The sequence below is a fragment of the Abramis brama genome (assembly GCF_963993115.1).
Source record: "Abramis brama genome assembly, chromosome: 21".
In the NCBI taxonomy this organism is placed as follows: domain Eukaryota; kingdom Metazoa; phylum Chordata; class Actinopteri; order Cypriniformes; family Leuciscidae; genus Abramis; species Abramis brama.
Window position 1 is genome coordinate 6,403,363 of NC_139983.1, and position 8,188 is coordinate 6,411,550.

Genomic DNA, 8,188 nt, shown 5'->3' on the forward strand with positions numbered 1-8,188 from the left:
AGAGCTGAAAGTTTTGTTTGAGCTGTGCCCTCTAATGTACAGGCACAACATCTTTTGTTGTGTGAAAGGGCCTTTACATTTGCCCAAAATACAACTTATTAACTAACAAACAAACAAGCAAGCCCAGCTCAGGAGAGAAAAAGTAACGCAAAAGGCAACATAACACAATTTTCATTAAAAAAGTAACTAAGTAACGCACATCAGTTACATTGTACACCCTTCACCAAGTGCGATCCAAACGACTACATAATGGCACACAAGTGCCCTGCTCACTCCAAAGTCCCCACTTCAAGGGCTCTGCCCTTCGAAGTGAGTAGGGCATAGGGATACTCTGTGATGTGGAGTGCCCGTGTGAGCCACTGGAGGGCACTCTCTCCCTGCATTATGTTTCACCATGGACTCATTATGTTTAATTATGTTTCAGTGGTGTTTGATTATGGGTCATTGAGTTCCTTATTTAAGCCTGAGTGATCCCTGTGTCTGGTGCGAAGTCTTGTCACACTGTAAGCGTACATCTCTGAGCATTCTTCCCTGTTTGAGTATTCCGTGTTTCTCTGGACTCTTGACCCTTGCCTGCTTCTTGGACTGTGTATGAACCTGTGCTGCCTGCCTCGACCTAAGCCTGTTATCACCACGAGTTACTGGATTGCCCCTTGTTTAATTGTATGCCGGAGTTTATGTCTACTTGTGTGTGAGTTGAAATAAAGTGCTGCATATGGATCCGACTGCCTCTGTCCTTACGTTACAGAAGACTTCGCCACTACAGGATCCAGCAGACTTTCAGCATCTATCCATCGTGGCCAAGACCCAAGTTTCCATGCTAGCCTCTCACCATTTACAGCTGGCGAGACTAACATCTCTCCTTGAGGAACTTACAAGCTCTATGCAATCTGTGTCTCCGCAGAGCTTAAGCACAGTCACTAATCAAGCCCAAGCTCCCACTGCACCTGTTCCACCGCAACCCAGTGTGAGTACTGCATTGAACTATTTCAGTCTGTCACTTCCTGAAAAATTTAATGGCTCACCTGTGGCGTGTGAGGGATTCCTTCAGCAGTGCAGCTTGTATATGAATCTTCAGCCCCAGTTTTACTCCTCGGATGATGACCGCGTTTCCTTCATTTGCTCACTGTTCACTGGAGAGGCTCTGGAGTGGGTAGGCGCGTTCTGGGAATCAGGTCGGGTATCGTTCCCTTCTTATGATGTGTTTATCGCTCTATTCAGAGAGGCTTTTGAACTCCCCGCAGGAGAAGAGGATCCTGAAGAACTGCTCTTGTCTCTGCGTCGGGGAGATTCGTATGTGGCGGATTTCTCTCACTCATTCCGCACGCCACTAAAGCCTCATCTCGCCAAACTGTTCGATCCTCCCTTGATGACCGTTAGAGGGGCTTTCAAGTATACAGTTTCTGCCAAACCCATTCATCGTGTCGGACCCCTCAAGCCCGTATTCCGCACTGGTCTTGTTGAACTTGTTAATCCAGAGACAGCGGAGGTTTCGCCGGCCGAACTGGAGTTTGAGCGCGTGCCAGCCGACTCGAAAGAATCGAGTACCGAGTCGAGTGAATCAAGTGAGTCAAGTGAACCGAATCCCGAGTCCAGTGAACCGAATCCCGAGTCCAGTGAACCGAATCCCGAGTCCAGTGAACCGAATCCCGAGTCCAGTGAACCGAATCCCGAGTCCAGTGAACCGAATCCCGAGTCCAGTGAACCGAATCCCGAGTCCAGTGAACCGAATCCCGAGTCAAGTGAATCTAGCCCTGAGTCAAGTGGATCAAGTCCCGAATCAAGTGAATCCAGTGTGGAAAGTGAGTCAAGTTCGGCTGAATTTATGGAGTCAGGTCCAGTTAAGCGAAACGAGTCTGTTCCCCTGGATCCAGAGTTATCAGTTCCAACAGCGCGCCGTCGCAGGAGGAAGAGGAGGAGGACTCACTCGGCTCGCCAGGCTCCAGTGAGCGTACCTAGACTCCTCGCCCTGCCGGCCCCGCCTCTGCGCCTCGCCCTGCCGGCCCCGCCTCTGCGCCTCGCCCTGCCGGCCCCGCCTCTGCGCCTCGCCCTGCCGGCCCCACCTCTGCGCCTCACCTCGCCAACGCCTATCAAGCTCTGGGAGCCTTTTCCAGAGGCTGTTTCCAGCCCGGAGGCTATAGCCTTAAATTTCCCCAAGAACTTTTTTTGGGGGGGCAGTAGGTACCCTGTGAGGGCCATGGAGGTGGCGCTGACATGGACCTTGTCTGTGCTATTTCCACTTGAGATTCTTATGCCGCTAGTCCTGTCTGGTCCTGTGCTTCCCATGCCACTGGTCACGTTCAGTCCTGAGTCTGCTTCGTCCTTGTCTTCGTTTAAGTGTGCTTCGTCCTGGTACCCCTCCAAGTGTGCCCAACTCTGGTCTCCGGTCAAGTGTGTTCCACCCTGGTTGTCTACGACACGTGCTTCCCCATGGTCTCTTGTCCTGCTCTGGTTTCCAGGCCCCAGGTCTCTCCATGGGCCTGTCCTCCTGCCTTTCCACGGGCCTGGCCCTCCATCCCAGCCCCCGATGACCTCCCCCCAGAGCTCTTAGGAGCGTCTGGAAGCCGCTCCTTTGGGGGGGGGCTATGTGATGTGGAGTGCCCGTGTGAGCCACTGGAGGGCACTCTCTCCCTGCATTATGTTTCACCATGGACTCATTATGTTTAATTATGTTTCAGTGGTGTTTGATTATGGGTCATTGAGTTCCTTATTTAAGCCTGAGTGATCCCTGTGTCTGGTGCGAAGTCTTGTCACACTGTAAGCGTACATCTCTGAGCATTCTTCCCTGTTTGAGTATTCCGTGTTTCTCTGGACTCTTGACCCTTGCCTGCTTCTTGGACTGTGTATGAACCTGTGCTGCCTGCCTCGACCTAAGCCTGTTATCACCACGAGTTACTGGATTGCCCCTTGTTTAATTGTATGCCGGAGTTTATGTCTACTTGTGTGTGAGTTGAAATAAAGTGCTGCATATGGATCCGACTGCCTCTGTCCTTACGTTACATACTCACGAGCAATAAGCATGTCCCAGCTGTGTTCGTCACTTATTGGGGTCCCCTGGAAACATTTCCGTTGTGGTCTGTGCTTTTTGCAGCGTTTCTGTATTTGGTTGTGTTGTGAACGTTTGCAACACGTTTCTGTATTTGGTTCTGTTGTGATTATTTGGAGCACACGTGTTGTAAAACTAATGAAGATATTTTCTTAATTTGCGGATCTTTTTCTTTTTGCATGTGTTTTCTTCAGTTGCAGCGCGTTGAGCTCTCTCGGCCACCGTAAGTAACACAATATTGTAATGCATTATTTTAAAGGTAACTTTCCCCAGCACTGTTAAGAACACGGTCCAGTAAGGGCTTTGATGCTGTAAAAAAAGTTATCTTTGTTTCTATTACTTGAACACAAATTCAAAATCAATTTTATTAAAACTGATTTTATGAGTTTTAAAGGGGCTGTATGTAGCATTCAGAAACCCTTGTTATTAGTGACACATGTGGCCGTTAAGTGAACTGCAGCCAGCAACTTATTGCTCATGCTCCCACTCATGCACACATAATGTACAAGAGACTAAATGTGATTCAATATGTGCTTTATTCTCAATAACAAAATAAACACACTACAAAATGCCAGCGGAGAGAAAACAATAGTTAAGAAAGCATCTGATCATAGCGATGTGGATATGTTTGCTCTAGCTCTGCAATTCACCGGCATCATGACAACAGATGAGGTAATTAAAATTATACTGTTTTGATTGTTTGATTATATTTAAGACTATAGACTATATAGATTTGACTATGTGAGACTGTAGTTTGAATTAATCCCATTTCTTTGCATGACACATTCACATTACAGTACAGAATGTCTCTATCGGCATTATCCTGAACATTGTATAATCATTTGTTTTATGTGCCAGAACAGAAGAGAGGTTTTTGGGTGTGCGTGTAAACGTCATATCCTTTTGATTTTCTCAGCAGAAACATCCCAAGTCCTTCACATAAAATCAGTCTACAGGCTTTCAAAGACAACCTAGGAAGATGGGGAAGGTCTTGTTTATTAAGTTTAGTAACAAGCTGTTCTTTGGCAATAATAATAATAATAATAATAATAATAATAATAATAATAATAATAATAATAAATAGTAATACATGGGAATTCTTACATGTAGCCACTTTAATAGGTTCAACTAAATTTTCAGTAAGTAAATTCAAAGTGTTATGATAAATTGAAAGTTGTAACTTAGTCAGCACTGGTTGAGGTCAGGACTCTTTATGGACCTTGCTTTGTGCACTGGTGCGCAGTCATGTTGGAACAGGAAAGGGCCATCCCCAAACTGTTCCCACAAAGTTGGGAGCAGGAAATTGTCCAAAATGTCTTGGTATGCTGAAGCATTAAGAGTTCCTTTCACTGGAACTAAGGGGCCAAGCCCAACCCCTGAAAAACAACCCCACACCATAATCCCCCCTCCACCAAACTTTACACTTGGCACAATGCAGTCAGGCAAGTACCGTTCTCCTGGCAACCGCCAAACCCAGACTCATCCATCGGATTACCAGACAGAGAAGCGTGATTCGTCACTCCAGAGAACACATCTCCACTGCTCTAGAGTCCAGCGGTGGTGTGCTTTACACCACTGCATCCAATGTTTTGCATTGCACTTGGTGATGTAAGGCTTGGATGCAGCTGCTCGGCCATGGAAACCCATTCCATGAAGATCTCTACACCCTGTTCTTGAGCCAATCTGAAGGCCACATGAAGTTTGGAGGTCTGTAGCTATTGACTCTGCAGAAAGTTGGCAACTTCTGCGCACTGTAAGCCTCAACATGCACTGACCCCGCTCTGTGATTTTACGTGCCCCACCACTTCGTGACTGAGTTGCTGTTGTTCTCAATTGCTTCCACTTTGTTATAATACCACTAACAGTTGACCGTGGAATATTTAGTAGTGAGGAAATTTCACAAATGGACTTGACTTATTGCAACAGGTCGCAATCCATCACGGTACCACGCTTTAAACTCTAACCTAATTAAAATATGTCTTAATAAAATATTTCTTAATGAAGAACATACAGTTCTGGAATACAGAGCATATCTTCTGGAATCACAAAATAATCATATATTTTAAGATTTGCCAGTGCAAGTTGCTTTCACTTAAAACAGCTCACTGTAAAAAATTTCGCTGTAAAATAACGGTAATCTACTGGCAGATGTGGTTGTGTACTGTTAATTCACAGCCCTTTACCGTTAATTTACAGCTCTCCATTTTTACAGTATGTTACCATTAAAAATACCATGGAAGGTAACTCATATCATTTGGGAAACCGATTGCTTAAAACAGTATGAGTTCAAAAACAAGTATTTATACTGATAGTACTGTGAACTGACTTCATTTGAGTCCACTGAAAATTCATATCTCTTAACATAAAACTGCAAACACCTAATGTGTAATAGTGAATTCATTAAAAACATGACTTTAACTAAAATCTTTGCAGTTCGTATTTAGCGAACAATAGATGCATGTGCTAAAGTAATTGGCAAAGAGATTGTCACTGCATCAGCAACTACACAGTTACAGCTTTTAAAGCAACCGGCAGCAAAACATCAGTGTTTCTCTGCTCATCTTTGATTGAAGCTCAGGCTCTACTCTCCAGCACAATGGTGACCCACAAAACTAATTAATTAAACTAACAGATCTCTCCTATATCATCTTTTGCAAAAACACATAAAACACTTCAGTTTAATATTTACTCTCCTTATCAGTTATTGACTTCGCATTTCTTCTTTCTATTAACTTTTACTAATATTTCAGTGAAATTAACTTCTTTCGTTTTATAAATCTGACTGTTACGGTAATCTGATTTTACGGTAATCTACTGGCAGCTGGGTTTTTCTACAGTTTTATGTAAATTAATTTACAGTTAAATTACGCTTCACTCTGTTTTTTGTTTGTTTGTTTATTAACACTTTTAACCCTTTTAACCCCACTGCAACCCCATCTTCAGTTTTAAATGAACACTTGTGTGTCCACACTACAGAGTAGGAGTAACACTGAAGCAGTTAATGATATAATTCAGTGATTAATTGAGCATTAGGGATGAACACCTGATGTTAACAAGCAGAATCACTGAAGGACAGAGGAACAAGAAGATAAAAAGCGAAACACAAGATCTACAACTGACTTCAGCCACAGAAGACATTAAATCTCTCAAGATCTCAGCAGAGGAGGATTAAACAACATTACCAGCTTCATTTATTACTAACCAGATTGACTTCAATTTTTTTTCATACATGTACAGAAATTTCTATTGAGAATTAAAAGAGGTTTAGATGTTGTTTTGTTTCATTTGATGCTATGATGGTGATCAGTGACTGCTTTAGTTGGGCTCTTTATCCTTGACTTCAACATTAGTTTTTCATTGGCTGCTGTAACTGTGTGTTTTTGAAACACATTTGTTGTGGCAGAAACAAAGCCAACACAAATGCGATCAGGTGTTGCTGATTATGATGTAATCACATAATGTTTGGATCAATGATCACATCCCGTGTCTAATCCCTTATCAAAAATGTGTGTTTTAATACATCTTAAATTTATATTACTACACTGTGAAACTACAGCAAAAGATCAAGCAATACTGCGTAATCAATTATGAAGGATTTTTTAAACTCATCATTCTCTAAAAAAAAATGTAACTATGGCTTCAGTTAGACACACACAGACATCAAGAATCAGCCAATGAATCTCAACAATGGTTACAATCAACAAAAAAGATAACATAAAATCTGAACTTCATGGAGTCATGGACGATTGTTTTGTACTGTGCTGGTACCCAACATGCATTGCAGCATGAAACTTATAATTGTCACCATTGTTGAGATTCATACGTCGATGCTTGATGTCTGTGTGTGTCTGGCTGATCTAGAAGTTCGAAATGTTCTGAAAATAAACTTTTTTAAATCTTTCATATTTTATGGATGTTAAATCACAGTGATACAATAATCAATAATAACAAAACATCATCCAAATAAATACATTCGACAATAAATTAGATCAGTGAATCGGACCACTAGATGATGATGATTGTGACCATTAACAAACAGCCATTGTCATCTGATCCTGATTTCTTTCAATACCTTGACACAGATATTGTTCAAAGTCAAGGGTCAAGAGCCAAACTAAAGCGATCATTGATCACCATCATGGTAACATCAAATGAAAATAAAATGACATCTAAACCTCTGTCACCTTTTAATAAGACCTTCTGTAGACGTCTGACAGAAATAAAGTCTGAAATAAACTGATTAGTAATAAGTGAAGCTGGTGATGCTGTATCCTCCTCTGCTTAGATCTTCAGAGATTTAATGTATTTCATCTTCAGTTGATTTAATCTTCTTTTCTGTTCTTCTTGTTCCTTTTTCCTTCAGTGATTCTGCTTGTAAACAGCAGGTGTTCATCAGTGTCTGAATTAACTTTTAAATTGTTCACTCAGTCAAGTGGACTATATTAGTGAACTAATGTAGGGAATAGTGAATGAGGGTATAGGGTGTGATTTGGAACACAGCCTCTGTTTGTCGACTTTGAGCGCTGTTAATTCACAGTATATTCCTGTAGGCTACTTTCTCGAAAACGACAAATATCACCCAGAATGCATTTTTTTTTCTACGGTATATTGCTGTTTTAATGGAAAACAGCATGTTACTGTAAAATTTGGCCGTTTTTTTTTACAGCAGTTTTTTACAGTAGTCTGGGACTAGACTTAAGCCTTGTTTAAAGCCCAGGTGCACACTGCGATTTTGGCCACGATTTGGCCGTCTGAAACTAATTTTGCAAATCCTAAAAGATTCCTCTGATCCTAGGCTAAAATCTTAAGTGTTTGATCGTTAGTTTGACATGTTCAGTGAAGAATAACAAATTTAAGAATCTATTTCAGATATGCTTCCTTACATAACATCACGGTGAAGAATATTGTATTTAGCGTTTAAGGTTGAGATAATGATTCTGCTCAGCAAAGTTGCAATTCCTGTTTTCTCCTTATTGTCTTTAATGGCTCTGGAGTCCCAGTTTCACTCAGAGCCACAGCCCAGACATTGAACTGTTGGGCTGATTGGATTAGCACATATGCGTTTGAATGGTTATGCTGATTGGATTGAGATTGGCCAGACCCTCAGTCTAGGGTGTTACCTAAACCTATTACATGCTTTGT